Here is an 18,787-nt window from a genome sequence, read left to right as displayed (position 1 = left end):
GTGCAAAGTTGTCATCCCATCAATAGCTCTGTGGTTCTGTAATTAAACAGAAATCGTGCTACTTCTTAATCCCACTGCCCGTTCTACCGGACCATTGGAATATGGGTGATATGGCACCATCCAAATGTGCCTGATGCCATTCAATTTCAGAATAGTCTGGGACTCGCCGCTAGTGACTGTACCATTGTCAGAAACGTAGACTTCCAGTGTGCCGTGAATGCATAAGCTCTGAAGGGGTTTCTCAGTCATGGCGTGGGATGTCATAGAGGCCATGCGATGTACTTCCATCCATTTGTCCCCTTGCTCTTGAGTAAATCCCACCAGCTTGGCAGTGCCAAGGGGCAGGGTCTGAAAAGTGTGGTGCCTGAATGGGGTGGGCTTGAAAGGGTGCGTGAAGGCGGGCAGGGCATCTGGTGGCATCATAGTGGGGTATCACTGAGATTTAGAACACAGAACCTAAAAACGGACTGGCAAAATCCTTACCCATGGTCTGCCTGGCCATTCCCATGGGTGTAGGAAGGCCGAAGGGGGAGCTTCTGGTTCACTTGGGAAATGTCTCAGGGCAGCAACATTGGCAATTCGCACTCCAGCAATGCTCTAGGCTGTAATCATTGGCTGAAAATAACAAGGCTCATGTCCATGTCGAGGCAAGAGGAGGGTTGCCCTCTCTTCTTTAAAAAGGCCCAATAAAAGCTTGTGTCCTGTCACTGTCACAGAATGTTGGCCGTAGACATATTGGAGGAATGTTTTTACATTGAGGCTAACCACCAAGCCCTCCTTCTCAACTTGTGAGTACTGGCGCTCTGTATCTGCAAGAGTCCTGGACGCATAGGCTAAGGGCCATTCCGTGCCATCTTCCCAATGATGGGGATGCGAGAGTACCGCCCCAACATCATAGCGAGAAGCATCGCATGTCAGCGTGAGCTCCTTCTTGGAACCGTAGTGGACTAGTATGTAATATGATAATAGCTGCCTTTTCACTTTCTCAAAGGCCTCATCTTGTAGCTTTTGTAATGACCATTTCTGGTGTTTCTTCAACAGCAGAACATAGAACTATAGAATCCCTACAGTGCAGTATGAGGCCATTCTGCACGACTCTCTGAAAGAGCATTGTACCTAGGCCCACCTTATCCCCGTAACCGCTATTAATATTTTGGACACTGAGGGGCAATATCCACCTAACCTGCACATCATTGGCCGTGGGAGGAAACCAGAGCAGACACGGGGAGAATGTGTAAACTCCATACAGACAGTCACCCAAGGCCGGAATTGAACCTGGGTCTCTGGCTCTGTGAGGCAGTGGTGCTAACCACTGTGCCAAGTGCCACTAGATGTAATGGTGACAGAGGGGAGGCCAGGTTGGGGATGAATTTCCCATAATAATTGACGAGTACCAGGAAGGAATTCAGATATGTGGTATTTTGTGGGATAGGCGCTGTTTAACGCCTTTGACTTGCCCTCCGTGGGGTGTGGGCTTTTTTGTCCACCCAGTATCTTAGATAGGTTGGCTCGCTCACTTGGGATACATGCTTTCCTTTTTTGTGGTGTACCACTGCTTTTGGAAATCATACAAGACCTCCTCCAGGTTCACTCGATGCTCCTGCTCTGTAGTCCCTGTAAGTAATGTAATCAAGGTACACCACCACCTTGGGTAATCTTTGGAGTACATCCTTCATAGCGTGAAATATGGCACATGCTGATGAGACTCCAAAGGACAGGCGAGTATATCCATACAGGTCCTTGTGTGAGTTAATCGTGACATATTTACAAGAGGTTTCATCTAATGTGAGCTGGAGGTAGACATGGCTCATGTATAGTTTTGTAAAGGTCTGGCCGCCTGCAAGTTTGACATATAAGTCCTCCATGCGTGGACTGGGGTATCAGTCTGTGGTGAAATGCCTATGAGGTTATATCATAGATGGATGGTGTGCGACGTCCAACCAGTAGGTGGTGGTATAGACACACCATGCCATCTCTAGACTAAGGTCATGTGACCTGTAACTCTGATATAAGGGGAAACACATCTGGCCATCTTCAGAAGAAGATTGAGATAGTAATAAGACATCTTTGTGAATAGTCACTGCTAGGTGCAAGTTCCAGAGGAGTTAGCAGACTCCATGCTAACATGCACAGTATCAGATTGCTATCTTACCACATGAGACGCAATAAAAGATTCTGGTTTGGACAAGTCAAAGTGTTTGGTGGCTTCCTTCATAAAGTACAACACAGTGCAGTTTTGAGACCCTGTTGACAATGAGTTAATAATCCCCGCAAAGGCGGACTGATTTCTTGGGTTTGAGGATGGGAACGACGGGTGTAGCCTACGCCGCAATACCACGGGTCTTATTATCCCAAAGTTTTCCAGATATCCAAGGTCATTTTCTACTTTCTTCAGCACTGAATATGGGACCAGTTGTGCTCTGAAGTACTTTGACATGGCAATGGGGTCGACATAAATTTTGACCCTGGCTCCTTCTATTTTTCCAAGGCCTTCTTGGAAGACTGCAGTGTACTTACTGATAACTTTGTATAGTCCTCCAACGCCCAGTCTGAAAATTTCCAGCCAGCCTAGTCTGATCGGCTGGAGCCAACCTCTGCCCATGAGACTTGGTCCACATTCCCCACACAACTATGAGTGGAAGTCAGGCCGACTGTTGTCTATAGGTTACTGGGGTCATTGTGGTTCCAATAATTCACAAAGGTTTCCCCTGTGTAGTTGGCTAATGTAGCTCTGGCATCCTTTATACTGAAGGTGGGATGCCAGTCCAGAGACTATTAAATGGCTGTTCTCCAATGACGGAGACATCAGCCTCTGTGTCCACCTCCATCTCTAATGGGTAACCATTCACGAATAGCCTTATCATTATTGAGGCGACCTTGGTCATGATAATGCAGTTCAACTGCATTGTCTCTTCATCTGCAAGGTATGAGCCTGTGCTAGCTTTACCTTCTTGTCTGGGTAGTATGCGCATTGTTGATTCTGGCAGTCTTGTGTGGATTGAGCCCTTCTGTAGTAATTGCATTCTTCCAAAGTGGTTTCTCTGATATACCTGAGATTGTCACATGGTTTCCTTGACCGCCAGGGAGCTATACGGTGTTTTGGGTCGGTAATGGCCGATGGCATGGGTGCCTTCATCTGAAGTGTGGCCTTCCCAATGAGAGGCATCCCCCCAACCTGAGGACACGAGTGTCCAGTGTCCCTTGTAGTTCCTGAGCCCCATTCTCAGTGTTCTCCATGTGATCATATTGGCCTTATTAAGGTCTTGATTAGGATCTACCAGTAATTTCTTCTGAGTCGTGACATTGTTAATTCCACACACCAATCTTTTGTGCAGCATCTCAATAAGGGAAGGGCTGAACTCACAACATTTTGCCAATTTCCATAACCGACTGAGGAATTCAGTGAGGGGTTCACCCTGGTGTCCACCCTGCCGCATTAAAATGGTATCGTTGGAGGATGATTGATGGCTTCAGGTTATAGTGATTTTGCATGAAGTCGACAAGCTTGTCAAAGGCTTTGGAGTCGGGCCGCTGGGCAGATTAGGCTTTTTATGATGCTGACCTTGGGGCTCCGCACTCTGGAGGAGGATTATTTTTTGTCTCCTTCAATGTTGTTGGCCTGAAAAATAGACTGTATGTGCTCTGCAAATTGGCCACGGTCTTCTACATTATCATATGGGGCTCGAGTTCACCAACAAAAGGCATTTCTATTTTTTTTTATACTCACCGGAGAGCTGTTTGCTTCACTTTGACAGAATCACGTTCTTACTCCTCGTCGCCAATGTAATAACTTCAGCCAAGGCCAGGCTAACACAAAACTTGGGTTTATTCCTTGAACAAAAAGAAGCCACTGCCATGACGTACAATGTTAACGTCCCAGCGCAGAACCATCAGGAACACCGGTCCAGGTCTGGGGGGGGGAGTGACACATACTAAAGACCCACCGGTGAGTCCTGATTGGGGGGGCCTCACTCAATATGGGAGCTCATATTTCACAAACCTCATGGGCAGATCACTTGACAATCCCCTGTGGTCTCCATGGGCATCATAACAGTAACCTGCTGAGTGTCAATTTGTTCAGATTGTTGGTTGGTAAGGTTAGAGTGGAAGCTTACGGAAGTGGGGAGGTGGTATTGCTGTGTCTTGTTTTCTTTAATGTGTTCACAGGTCAGTGGGGGCAGGTGCAGCTCAAGGCAGGAGAGCTAGGGTTGCAGTATCGAGTGAACACGTCTGTGTGATATCGCAGCTAAGTGACTGGTAGGTGAGTCTTTCTCTCGTCTACCTTTCTGACTTTGGAAGTGAAGGCTAGGTAGGAAACAGAAATTGTGGAAATAAAAGTTAGTGATGTAAGTAAAAACAAATTGAAATTCTAAATTAAATAAATTCTAATTAAATAAAATAGGGATGTGGTGTGAGGAGCAGCTCATAGAGGCCACGCCGGTAACAAGTGTTGAGGGCATTTGAAGAACATCAGCTCAGAGTTAGTGAGTTGGAGTCTGAGCTTCAGATATTGAGACACATCAGGGAGGGGGGAGAGTTACTGGATGCTGTGTTTCAGGAGGCAGTGGCAGCCCTTAGATTAACTGCCTTAAATTTTGCCAATGGTCAAGTTCAGGAGGGTGTGACTGCAAGTGAGGCAGGTAGATGGACCCAAGGGATAGAACTGGAGGACCTTCAGCCCTTGGTCCTGTCCAACTGGAGGAGAGAGGCGACTGTAGAGAGGATGAGCAAACTGACCACGGCAACATGGTTCCGGGGGCCGTTCAAGTGGGGGCGAGAAAAGACAAATAGAGTTGTAGTTGGGAATAGTAGTCAGGGGAATAGGCTGTTCTCTGTTCTGTAGCCAAGACCAAGAGTCTCAAAGGCATGTTGTCCACACGGTGCCAGGGGTCGGGACACTGCTGTGGGCTGGAGAGGAACTGGAGGTGGAAATGAAATGAAATGAAAAACACTTATTGTCACAAGTCGGCTTCAAATGAAGTTACTGTGAAAAGCCCCTAGTCACACATTCCAGCGCTTGTTCAGGGAGGCTGGCACGGGAATTGAACCCACGCTGCTGGCCTGCCTTGGTCTGATTTAAAAGCCAGCTATTTAGCCCACTGTGCTAAACCAGCAGGAGGATCCAGTGGCTGTGGTCCATATAGGCACCAAAGACATAGTTATAATGAGGAAGGCAGTTCTGTGTTGAGAAGTTTAGCACTAAATTAAAGGATAGAAACTCCAAGTTTATAATCTCTGGATTATTTCCTGAATCACATGCAGATTGGCAAAGGGGACATAAAATTAGAGAGATGAATACATGGCTCAAAGACTGGTGTGGGAGAAGTGGGTATCAGTTTGTGGGACATTGGCATCAGTACTGGGGAAATTTGGGGCTGTACCGTTGGGAGAGCCCACATCTGAAACAAGCTGGGACCAGTGTTCTTGCGGACCATATACTAGGGAAGTAGTGAGAGCATTCAACTAAAGAGTGGATTGAGAGTTCAGTTACTTAAAAAATTAGGAAGTCAAAGTTAAAGGTAGGAGTACAGGTTAGTGATCAGTCTGAGTGTCAACAGAAAACAACAGGTAGGGACAGATCATATGAACATTATATTGCACCAATGGCTCATACAAGAGCCCGAACAAGAGGGTGTGTGTTCCAAGAATGGAAGGTTTAAAAAATAAGGGGTATATGGGGGAACGGTGGCACAGGATAGTGAGGAGGGACATGACTGTCATAGTGTGACAGGCCGGGACAGGAAACATAAACAAAAATATGCAACACTGAGGAAAGGTCAACATTGCAGAGTATGCAATGTTCAAGAAGAGCAGGCCAAAGGTGAAAGGAGGTGGGGTAGCGTTGTTAATCAAGGAGGGTTTCAGAGCAGTGCTGAGTCGTGATATAAAGGCAGTGGGTCGCGATGGAGAATCGGTTTGTGTTGAAATCATGAATAGCAGGGAAAGGGAGACAGGGTGGGAGTAGTCTATAGACCCCCAAAATATGACCTCTCAAGAGGTCAGAACATAAATGGGGAAATATCAAAGGCATGTTTGAAGGGACTTCAATTATCATGGGAGACTTTAATCTGCATATTGATTGGACAAACCAAATCGGGTAGTGTGGAAGAATTTGTGGAGTGCATCAGGGATTGCTTTCCAGGGCAGTACATTGTGGAACCGACCCAGGAACAGGCTATTATAGATTTGGTTTTGTGTAATGAAGAAGGATTAATAATGGATCATGTGATTAAGGATCCTCTAGGGGACAGTGACCACAATATGATAGAATTCCAAATATAGTTTCAGGGTAAATGCCTTAGGTCCAGAACCAGTGTCTTCAATTTAAAGAAGAGCAATTATAATGGAGGAGTTGTCTAATGTGAACTGGGTAAACAAGCTAAAATACAGACAAGTAGATGAGCAGTGGCAGATATTCAAATAGCTGAACCATAATGCTCAGCAGGAGTTTATCCCGATCAAAAAGAAGGATTCCATGAGAAAGAGGCAAAATCCATGGTTAAAAAAGGAGGTCAAGGATAATGTTAAATTGAAAAGCAGGATATACATAGTGGCAAGGGGCAGTAGTTGACCAGAGGACTGGGAGGTTTTTAGGATCCAGCAGCAAAAAATTAAAAAGCTCAGAAGGGAGAAAATGAATTTTGAAAGAAAACGTACATGCAGTAGAAAAACAAACAGTAGGATTTTTTATGGACTGGTGAATTAATAACAGAAAACAAAGAAATGGCGGACATGCAAAATACATTTTATGCATCAGTCTTCGCCATGGAAGGCAAGATATCAGGTGGGCTGATTTCAAATAACATGATAGAACTTTTAAAAAACCCAATCGCAAGGGATAGAGTATTAGAGAAACTCAAGGGGCTTAAAGGAGAACAAGTTAGAGTTTTAATGGAGGTGGCTGCAGAGATAGTAGATACATTGGTTGAAATTTGTCGTAATTCGCTAAATTCCAGGAGGGTGCCAGAAGATTGGAAAACAGCCAATATGACTCGTGTTCAAAAAGGGAGAAAGGAAACTATCGGCCAGTTAGTTTGATATCTATTACTGGCAAGATGCTGGAGTCAATGATCAAAGAGAAAATAGCTTATCATTTAGGAAAGCTGAATATAATCAAACCTAGTTTAATGAAAAGAAAACCAAGTTTGACAAATTTGCTTGAATTCTTTGAGGATGTAAAGGGGAACCTGTAGATGTAGTGTATTTAGATTTCCAAAAGGCATTTGACAAGCTGCTGCATAGAGGCTGGTGCATAACGTAAAAGCCCATGGAATTGGAGGAAGTGTGTTAGCTTTGATTGAAAACTGGCTGAAACATAGAAACCAGAGAGTTGGAATAAATGGGTCATTTTCAGAGTGGAGTCTTTGGCCCACAATTGTTCACTCTTTGCATTAATGACCTGGAGGAAGGAACAGAATGTAAGGTTTCCAAATTTGCCGATGTTGTGCTGAGTATGTTGTGGTTCTGCAACGGGATGTAGATAGATTGGGCAACTGGGCAAAAACATGGCAAATGGAGTTTAATGAAGGAAAGTGTAAGATCATGTACTTCAGCAGGAGGAATTAAAAGGCAGATTATTATTTAACAGGAGAGAAACTGCAGGTGAGTGAAGTACAGAGGGATCTAGGTGTTCGTGTGCATGAATCACAAAAAGCTAGCAGGCAGGTCCAACAAATAGTTAAGAAGGCAAACCGTATTTTGGCCTTCATTGCAAAGGGCTTTGTGTTTAAAAATAGGGAGATCTCTTGCATTTATAAGGATGTTGGTGAGACCTCACCTGAAACACTGTGTACAGTTTTGGACCCCCTTACCTAAAAAACGAATAAAGTAACATTGAAAGCAGTCCAAAGGCAAATTTCTGGGATGAGAGGGTTGTCCTATCAAGAGAGACTAAATAGTCTGGGTCTGTATCCCTTGAAGTTTAGAAGAGTGAGGGGAGATCTTATTTAAGCATATAAGATCCTGAGGGGACTTGACAGGGGAGATGGTGAGATGTTTTCATTTGTGAGAGGGACTCAAACAAGGAGGTATAGCTACAAGATAACGGGACGGTCATTTAAAACTGAGGTGCGTAGAAATTATTTCTCGTGGAGGGCGGTGAATCTCTGGAAATCTGTTCCCCGGAGGATCGTGGAGGCTGGATCATTAGAAGTACTTAAAGTGGAGGTGGATAAACATTTGCTAGATCGAGGAATAGAGGGCTATGGGGAAATGGCACAGAAAAGGAGTTGAGGCCTCATTGATCAGCCACGATCGTATTGAATGGCAGGGCAGGCTTGAAGGGCCTGTTGGCCTACTCCTGCTTCTATTTCTTGTATTATTATGTACTATGGTGTGGAAAACTGGTTATCCTTTGTTTATACTGAGTACAAGTAAAACCCCCGAAAACATAACGCACCTCAATCTCTGTGAAGCAGGGCTTGCTAGTGTCTTTAGGCCCCGCTCCTTTCAGTGCTGGTGCAAAACTTGCTCCCTCCAAACAAAATTCTATGTGTGGGTAGATTGCAATCTGAATCATGCCAAACCACCTGGCGAGAATCCCACCTTGTTTCCTGCCGGAGACCACATTTTAAACTTTTTGGGAGAATTCCGCCCATAGTCAAAATCATCTAATCAACCTCACAATTGTAACAATGGTTTTAAGTGAAGGTCAATGGCCAAGATGTCAATGGGTCAATAATAAGAGTGCTACAGTGGTTAACACTGCTGCCTCACAGTGCTCCAGTTTCCTACCACAGCCCAAAGTTGGGACATGCTAAAATGCTGCTTAATGTCCAAAGATGTACAGATTAGGTAGGGTTACAGGGATAGGGTGGGGAGTGGGCCTGAGTAGGGTGTTCTTTCAGAGTGTCGAAGCAGGCTCGATGGGCCAAATGGCCTCCTTCTGCACTGTAGGGATTCTATGGAGTAAGTTTTGTTTCTCTGAAACACTTGAGGCCTGGGTGAATCAGTATTATGTGCGTTTATGTGTGTGTATGTCCTGTCTGTATGTGTAGTGTGTTTTTGTGTGTGTGTATATATGTGTGTTGTGTGTTGTAAGGGTCCTTCCTGTTTATTCCCTATTTATTCCTTTATTTTCCCTTTCTACTATTTTTCCATTACATTTTCAGTCCATGGATGATTGATGGACGTGTCACTTTGAGGCAGGCAGCCTGTGTTTTTGATTCAAGTGGAGGAGTCCAGGAGTTACATGATGGATCATTTGCTGGTTTGAATGGGAGCTGCAGACTTTTTGACACCAGTGGGGGAGATGGGTAGGGACTTGGTTTGATTGGTTGGCTGGTGGCCAATGAGTTACCCCAAGGACTCTTGTGATCTGCCCAGTGGTTCCAGTTTGGTTAGGTTTTGATTCTGGCAGCATGGCGAAAGGATCCAGCTAACTCTCTCCAGAGGGCTGCTGTGAGGGCTGTCTCTCTCTCTCCAGAAAGCCTGTGTGTGTTGCATTCCTGAGATTACAGAGACATGAAGACAAACCACATACTGAAAGCAAATTTTGATATGACATAAGGTGCCTGTCCGTGAAATTTGTGAGTACGGCATTTTTAAACTGCAGGGAATCTGAATGAATTAAACCACAAAGAAGACCAATACAGGCTGTAAACCAAAGACTTTACTCTGCAAGCTTGCTGTGAACAAGGTGTGCAGAATTGCCATCTGAAACAAAGGTCTTTCTTCCCTTCACTTAAGACTTCTTCCCCCTTTCCACCCCTCTGTGTTTCTCTGTCTTGTATGTGTGAGTAGTGCATGGGGGGCAAGTTAATGTGGGAATTAGTTATTGTTAAGGGTGGTGACTATTGGACAAGCAGCAATTATGGTTGAGATTATGAGCTAATCTACAAATTTAAACCTTTGTTCCAACAGCACCATAATTTTGAAAGTTAGAGGAAGTGAGTGAGTGAGAGGAAGGCAGCTAGCCAAGGTAAAGAATGGATAGCTCCGAGACCTCCTCCTCAGATCTGGAAGGATGATACTGAGGGTGAAGGTGAGACTTGAAAGCCTAGGTATACCATTGTAACAAGGTAATACAATGGGACATGTTCATTCAGCATGCTGAAAGTTGCAAGGAAAGCCCATGGGATTTGTGGGAGTTCATAAGGAGGACTTTGAAAAGGGAACAAAAGTGGAGAATACCACAGGGCAGGCTGTAGCTTTAACTGGGCTTTGGAAACCTGAAGTAAACACTGCTGTGGGCGCAGGTATGAGGAATTAGAACAGAACAGAACAGAACAGAACAGTACAGCACAGAACAGGCCCTTCGGCCCTCGATGTTGTGCCGAGCAATGATCACCCTACTCAAACCCACGTATCCACCCTATACCCGTAACCCAACAACCCCCCCCCCCTTAACCTTACTTTTTTTTAGGACACTACGGGCAATTTAGCATGGCCAATCCACCTAACCCGCACATCTTTGGACTGTGGGAGGAAACTGGAGCACCCGGAGGAAACCCACGCACACACGGGGAGGACGTGCAGACTCCGCACAGACAGTGACCCAGCCGGGAACCGAACCTGGGACCCTGGAGCTGTGAAGCATTTATGCTAACCACCATGCTACCGTGCTGCCCCTGAGGTAGATGAGAGATATGCCAGACTTTTGTCTAAGGGGAAGATCACCCCATTTTCCTCAACTGATGTAGCCAAACCCATGACTATCTTCAGGGACACAGGTGCTAGTCAAACTCTCTTACTGAGAAGGATGTGGTTTCCCTCCAGAGAGCTCACTGAAAGCTGAGGTGATAGTGAATGGGATAGGTGGAGATTATATTCCAGTTCCATTGTATAAAGTATAATTGGAGTGTGATTTAGTGTCTGGTCCAGTCGTTGTCGGCACGGTTAAGAAATTCCCTGTGGATTGATTTGACTTACTTTTGGGGAATGATTTGGCAGGAGTGAAGGTAGTAGCTCTTTGTACAAAGAGTCCAAGAGAAGTACTGCAGATAGCATATTGGATACCAACGGTAGGGTATGAGAGAGTTAGGAAAACTTAATGGGCATTAAATGACTCAAAGAATGAATGGAATTAAATGAAAATTGTGTATTGTCACGAGTAGGCTTCAAATGAAATTACTGTGAAAAGCCCCTAGTCGCCACATTCCGCCGCCTGTTCGGGGAGGCTGATACGGGAATGTTGAAAGATGTTGATCACATGGCAAATGATAATGGTATGAACCAGATTCTAAGAATTCTAAGACTGAAAGTGACCATAGGAAAGAGGAGTCCGAATTTAAGTGTGGTGACAGGGATGAAGATTCAGTCGAGAGTTCTGAATTCGATTTCATTTATGATTATGAAGTAATTATGAACAGCTGTCTTCTAAGCTAGGAAAGAAGACAGCAAATTTAAAGAAAAAAGTGACTTGGCCTTTTCTAAAAATAACTTGTTACAGCCTCTTGCTTAAACCCATTGCCATTCGCTTCAGGTGCAAATATTTCCATGGGCATGCCTGTTTGAAGAATAATATTCACATGATAGCATGGCATCGGTTAGTCAGGACGAGGATGGGAAGGACTATGAAGTGATACCAAGCGAACAGCTTGTTAACCCACATCCTTTTAAAGGTCCACAGTGCCTCTTCAAGGGAAAAGAAACCAGTAGCAAGGGAGATGTAATAATCAGTAATTAATTCATTTTTAAACGTAAGAGGAAGGTGGCTGGAGAACCATGTACTGATTCTGCCACTGCATCTAGTTTGCAAAAATTGGAAAGTTAATGGGACGAATAACATGCCATCCTCTGATTCTGAAAGTAAGGAAGAACAGTTGAAATCTGAAAAGCACAAATTATTTCAGTCCTGTGATTAAGCCAGGGGAGTCCAATGAGCTTCTTAAAAGTCCTTTATTTCAGCAACAGCATCATACATGCACAGGGCCCGGTTACCTATCACCGGGTCCTCATTCCTCTTTTAGCTGGCTCGACAGCTGCCGGCCTTTTATGCTAGTGCTGGGTTAACTCAGTCCAATTGAACACAGGGAACAATCATTCCCAGCTGGATGATTCCTGTGCAGGTTCTAACACCCCTTCCCCCCCAAAGTCCGAAGCCCCTCGCAAGGACAGCCATTTAGGAGAAGACCAAATGGGTGCAAACCCCACAATGGCCAGACAACAAACCGGAGAAAAATTGGTCTGAATAAGGCGCCACCGAACAGGGAAGCAGGATGGGCAGGTGTGTACTCCACCAAGCATTACGTCCGGCCCGACACCCTCACCAGTCACACAGGGGGCGAAGCTGCCAACAGCCGAACCCGGGGACTGCACGTACCACGGCATCGGACCCATCAACCCAAAGCCCAATCGGCGTGACATACCTTAACTGCCAGCTCGCAGGCAAAACATCGCTGTTGCAAATCCCACAGCCCAAGCAGTTGCAGAGCAGTCTTCCAAACACAATTCCGCACTCACAACCAGAATGATGTTCCAAAACAGCGGCGGCAACTCGAGAACAGACTCGCCAGTGGACCACTCTGCCAGCATCAGGAAACAGCAGCAGAGACGGACGAAACGCTATGCGACCAACACCAGAAGTCACTCAGAAGATACCGCATCCGGTACTGCGGAACACATCAGACTTCAGATCACTCCCAGCGGACATACCGGAACTCGCCTTCCATTGCATTACAGGCTCAAAAAAAAACACAGAAACAAACTCTGTACCATAGTCCACTCCTTTAAAAAAAACAAATTCCGGTGAGGTAGCTCAGCCGAACAGACAACACGCCAACAGCTCCAATTCATCATCATCACCAATGTGATATAGCCAGGGGAGTCCAACAAGCTTCTTAAAAGTCCTTTATTTCAGCAACAGCATCATACATTCACAGGGCCCAGTTACCTATCACCGGGTAGCTGGCTGTACAGCTGCCGGCCTTTTATGCTAGTGCTGGGTTAACTGAGTCCAATTGAACACAGGGAACAATCATCCCCAGCTGGATGAGTCCTGTGCAGGTTATTACAAGTCTGTATTAATAAATGGAGATAAGGTTGTGATTATGAAGACCCCAATGAGGGGGTAAAAACTGTAAAATAAACAATGGTGCATATAGAGCCAACCAACTCTGTGAAGGTTGAATCCTCAGCCTTACTTGTGACTGAAAGTAACCATGTGAAAGACGAGAGAATCTAAAGCTGGAGGGATTGAAGAGTGTTTGTTGGTTAAAAATGAACCAAATATTTCCCTCAGCACTGACAATACTACTTGCAGTTTACTTGCAGGAGATCCTCAAAATTTATTAGACAATCAGAAAAAACTGATTGCATTACACGAGAGACAGAAGGAAACATATATAATAAAGATTGTGAAAGAGTAAAGGCGGAATTATAGGGCAACGCCAGGGGAACTCTTTCAACTAATTATGATGTATGTATAAGAAACTCTTAACTAATAAAGCCATGTCCATCTTGACTAATACCATGGAGAGTGGCTCAGTTGGAGACTGAAATACAATGCATGTTGGATATGTTGCAGAAACAAGCGCAAATGTTGTTCTACAGATTGCCAAGTAGAGTTTTGGAGATTGAAGGCCAGGTTAGCGGGTGAACCAGTGCTGGCCGACCCGGGCTTTTCCAGACTATTTAAATGACCACAGGTGGGCAGCACGGTGGCGCAGTGGTTAGCACAGCTGCCTCACGGCGCCGAGGTCCCAGGTTCGATCCCGGCTCTGGGTCACTGTCCGTGTGGAGTTTGCACATTTTCCCCGTGTTTGTGTGGCTTTTGCCCCCACAACCCAAAAGACGTGCCGGGTAGGTGGATTGGCCACATTTAATTGTCCCTTAATTGGAAAAAATGAATTGGGTATTCTAAAAAAACATTTTTACTTTTTAAATAATGTGGAAATTAGATATTAGCTTATCGTTAACCAGTTGTATTTGCTGCATATTTCATTCTAGTTCTTGGTATAGATAAACAGTAATTGTGTTTACATTTACAAACCTGGTCACTGTGATTATTGGCAGCCAAGGGCCAAAAACTCCGATATTTGTGGGAGAATTATTAGTTAATTCACTTGTGATGTGACTCCGGGGCACGTGGAGCTGGAATTGACTGTGCATTAGCCCAGGGTGTTGTAACAGTGTGTGTGCATATGTGAGTGTGTGCATATGTGAAAGTGTGCATATGTGAAAGTGTGCAGATGCGAGTGTGTGTTTGTATGGGTGTCTTTATGTATGTGTGTGTGATTATGTGTATGCATGTGTGTGTGTCTGTGCATATGTGTGTGTATGTGTATGCTTATGTGTGGTGTGTGTGTGTCCCTGTGTGTGTTTGTCATGTGTGTGCATTTGTGCGTGTGTCTGTGTGCTTGCGTGTGTGTGTTTGTGTGTATTTGTGTGTACGCTGAGTGTGTTTGCATATGCATGTGTGCTTGTGTGGTGTGTGTATGTGTGTGTAATTATCTGTCTGTGAGTATCTGTGTGTGCGTGTGTATGTGTTTTTGTCTGCGTGCTTGTGGGTGTGTGCGTGTGTATTTGTCTAGGTGTGTGTACGGGCTGGATTCGTCCACCCCACTGCAGGAACGTCATGGGCGAGACACGGACAATGGAGACGTCTATTGACCTTCGGCGGGATTCTCCGGTCGCCAGGCAGCCGCCGCCAGAGAATGCTGCTCTATGTGCTGCTTCACAGCTCTAGGGTCCCAGGTTCGATTCCCTGTTCGGTGCTCCGGTTTCCTCCACATGTAATAATAATCTTTATTGTCACAAGTAGTCTTACATTAACAATGTTTCTTCCCACAAGTCCTGAAAGACATGCTTGTTAGGTGAATTGAACATTCTGAACTCTCCCTCTGTGTACCCGAACAGGTGCCGGAATGTGGTGACTAGGGGCTTTTCACAGTAACTTCATTGCAGTGTTAATGTAAGCCTACTTGTGACAATAAAGATTATTATATGTATCCATTTGTCTGCGTGTGAATGCATTTGCCTGCATATGTGCATACAAATTTATGCATGTGTGTGTGTTTGCCTGTGTGTGTATGTGTCTGTTTCTCTTTGTTGCTGTGTGCATGTGTATGTTTGCCTGTGTCTGTGTGCAAGTGTACGTTTGCCTGTGTTTGTGTGCATGTGTGTGTGTGCGCTGATGTGTGGTGTGTCTACGTTTGCATGTGTGTGTTTCTGTGTATATTTGCCTGTGTGTGTGGGGTGTGTGTCTGCGTATGTTTGCCCGTGTGTGTGCTTGTGTGAATGTTTGCCTGTATGTGCTTATGTGTGGTGTGTGTGTGTGCTGCTGTGTGTTTGCCTGTGTGTGTATTTGTGTGTATGTTTGCATGTGTGTGCTGATGTGTGCATGTTTCCTTGTGGATGCGTGCGTGCTGATGTGTGGTATGTCTGCATGTGTGCTTTCTTGTGTGTGTGTGTGCCTGTGTATGTTTATGTGTGCTGTGTTCCTGTGTGCATGCTGAAGTGTGTATGTCTGTTTGTCAGTGTGCACTGGAAGTAAACAAAATTCTGTGACAATGAGATATTGACATAGCAAAGGAGTTAGCTCCATTACACTTCCTGAGAAAACACATTTGATAAGGCTGGTCGGTTGCCCATTCACTAATGGAAAGCTGTTGCTCAGCATAGCTGTTGAGTGACACACAGCACTCTCTACATTCACATGATCTCCTCAGCATGGGAGTCTCATTAAATCAATCAGCATGGTGTTCACAGATGGGAGCTCGAGTAGAAAATACAATTATTATTCAGCCGCACAACACGGGTTGTGGTGTCACACTAGATTAAGTTCATTTTCACTTTCCTAAATATTAACCAAGATCAGTCTTGGTTCTGCAGTACGTGGGTCCACTCCAGTGGATGCTCAGTCATGGTCACAGCGCTTGTTTATTCATTGAGGGACAAACGAAAAGGGAGGAGGGTGGGGCTGTCACTTGGTATATTGGTATAAGATAATTCTGCCCGCCCCAGCCTTGAAAGATCAACTGCAGAATTCCCGCCTCTCTCAGTGATTGCCACGATCAAGTTCAGCTTTAAGCAGCCCAATCCCAAGTGTGTGTTTGTCGACAACAGTACGAGAATGATTATCTTATCTCAGGGAGGACAGAGGAGGGAGTCGGAGGGGGATGGGAAGGGGGGGATAGGGGTTTGGTTGGGGAAAAAATGGTGGCCGGCGGATGCAGGTCTCCCGTCTGAATTTGAGACTGATGCACTTGGGGGCCGTAGTTGAATAAAAAATGGCATGCATTGATATTCCTTTTTCATAATCTTAGGGTTATCGCAAACCATTTTACTATATAAACAATGAAGTGCTGTTATTGTTTCAATGAGGGAAATCCAACAACCAATTCATGCACAGAAAGGCATAACGGACAGCAAAATGATAATGACCAGGCAATCTATTTTCCAGGTAATCTATTTTCCAGGCAATCTATTTTCCAGGCAATCTATTTTCCAGGTAATCTATTTTCAATGATGCTGGTTGAGTGACAGAAATTGGCCAGGGCAACTCCACAACTCTTCAAAATAGTGGGCAGAATTTTACAGCCCTGTCACAGAAGGGGTGGGGCAGGAAAATGTGACGAGCCAACCAAAGGTCCATTGACTTCAGTGGGAATGGAAAATCCCACTGGAGGAAAATTCCACCTATTGTCTTTTGCAGGGTGGGCAAAACCTCAATTTAACTCCTCACCCAAAGGACTGTGCCTTCAAAAGTGTACGCCGCCCTCAAAACCGCCCAGGAGTGTCAGCCTGGAATATGTGCTCAAGTCTCTGGTATGGGTTCTGAACCTGAGAATGACACCCACTGAGACTTAGTTGATGTTACGCATTTCCATTCCTGAAGTAGAGCTTTAGCAAACGGGAGTGCGGGGTCAGACTGAGCCCGGGTACACTGCCTCCTCACTCCCCAAAATGGAGACTCTGAGCTGGGGCCTTGGTCGTGTGACATTATTGAGACAGAGTTGAAGGATCTGAACTTGGCACCCAGTTTAAGCTCAGGGCTGGCACTGGGTGCAAAACGTGGCAAAATATTCTTTCCCCCACCTTGAAAATTTCTTGTCCTGAGTAGACACCTCCTAGATGATATTTTCTGTGATAAGTTAGAGAGTTGGTGAACAGAATCATGCTCCTCAAACTAGAGGCTACACTAGACCAGAGTGTGATAATGACCAGATCACAGGTTATATTGATCTTGGTTGAGTGCTAGATATTGGTTGGAATACTGGGCACAACTATCCATCTTCAAATAATGCCATGGAGCCTGTTATATCCATCGAAGATTCGGTTTACTGTGAAGTGAGGACATCGCAGAAACCAGGCTGGGGAAATTAGATTGGAATGTTCACATTGCTAAATTGACAGGAGTGCCTTGCCACCTCTTATCCAGACTATTGTCTAGTTCAGGCTAAGAAATAAAAGATTACCTCAAGCTAATGTGATGGACAATTGGGAGAGGTGGCACCTCAGTAACTATCTTGCAGGCATTGGACAAAGCTGCTCAAACAATGATTGACACAGGAAATAAAGTACATTGACAGGTGCTCGGAGGCAGGGTGTGGAAGCCCTCACCGGGCAGACCCTCTTCTTCAGATAGAAAATGGACCAGGGAATATGGAGGAAGTCCAGGGAAACAGCTTTCTACCACTCCCATTAGAAAGGAGACGGCTATTGCCGCAAGTGACAGAGATTAATACATTCTGCACCATCTATGTGTTCATCCTCTGGGATCAATCGCATCTATCGGCAGATCATATGCTTTTCCTGTCTATTTATCTTACTCCAAACTGTTGCTTCTTAATAAACTACTTTAAAATCACTTATGAGTTCTCGATTGTCTAGTTTGTATAAACTGTGATTTCTGAGCCTTAAAACTTAAGAGGGTTCGCCTGAATTTACGATATTGTGTCCCGGCAGCTGAGAATTCCTGATGTGTGTGAAAGGCTAGGACAATGACCCTCTGAACACCACTTCTGCCTGAAGGTTGATCATTCGTAAGTGATACTTCGTCTTTATACATACCTTGTCCAGCTTTTGGTTACACCCATACTGCTGAATTAACTAGAGGCATGTCCTTCTCAATGCACCCTTTCTCCTTTAGTTAACACCTACAAAGAAAATTAGCACTTCTACAGCACCCTCCATGACCTTAGGATGTCCCAGAATGCCTCATAGACTCTGAAGTACTTTTGCAATGCAGGAAATATGGCAACTAAATTATGCACAGCAAGATCCCACAACCAACAATGTGAGAATGACTGCTTTCTCGGTGTTGGTTGAGAGTGATCGATCGGTCAAGACACTGGGGAGAACAGCCACGTGATCTTTTAGCAGAAGGAGGCTTGGGCCCAACAGCTTTCTGATTCAGAAATTGAATCCCTGATTCAGGGATTGAAAAAGTAAAACATCTTAAAGCCAAGTTACTCATTTTATCTGGGGCCCACATGCAGGAAGTAGAATGGGATGATATTTTGTACACTTGTCCGTGAATTACGCTTCTAATTGGTGTTCAGAATATTTATCAGAATACCTTAAGAAAATGGTGACATTTATGAAAATTGTCACTTAACCTAGATTAAAGGGATGAAAGGAAGAGGAATGAAATGACCTCAGCTCACTAAAATGCTGCAGAAAGTTGTGGGTATATTAACCCTTTGAAGACAGCACAGTGGCACAGTGCTTAGTACTGCTGCCTCACAGTGCCAGGAAGCTGGGTTCCGCCCTTGAGTGACTGAGTATGTGGAGTTTGTATGCTCTCCCCTTGCCTGCGTGGGTTTCCTCCGGGTGCTCATTTTCCCCTTTTTGGCTGTGGGTCTTGCTGTGCATGATTTGGTTGCCATATTTCCTGCATTGCAAA

The 18,787-nt window shown here is 45.0% G+C and overlaps 1 long non-coding RNA gene across 1 annotated transcript in view; it reads left to right on the top strand.

Moving 5' to 3' along the window:
- Positions 1 to 17,926, top strand: part of LOC119975254 — a 31,452-nt gene extending 13,526 nt beyond the window's left edge. The window contains exons 2-3 of the long non-coding RNA XR_005462697.1: positions 9,862 to 9,982; positions 17,848 to 17,926. This is a non-coding gene — a long non-coding RNA (uncharacterized LOC119975254). The remainder of the gene's footprint in view (positions 1 to 9,861; positions 9,983 to 17,847) is intronic.
- Positions 17,927 to 18,787: the final 861 nt, after the last annotated feature.

The sequence above is a fragment of the Scyliorhinus canicula genome, chromosome 12 (assembly GCF_902713615.1).
Source record: "Scyliorhinus canicula chromosome 12, sScyCan1.1, whole genome shotgun sequence".
Classification (NCBI taxonomy): Eukaryota; Metazoa; Chordata; class Chondrichthyes; order Carcharhiniformes; family Scyliorhinidae; genus Scyliorhinus; species Scyliorhinus canicula.
Note: the sequence above shows the minus strand (reverse complement) of the source record. Positions and strands in the feature narration are given on the sequence as shown.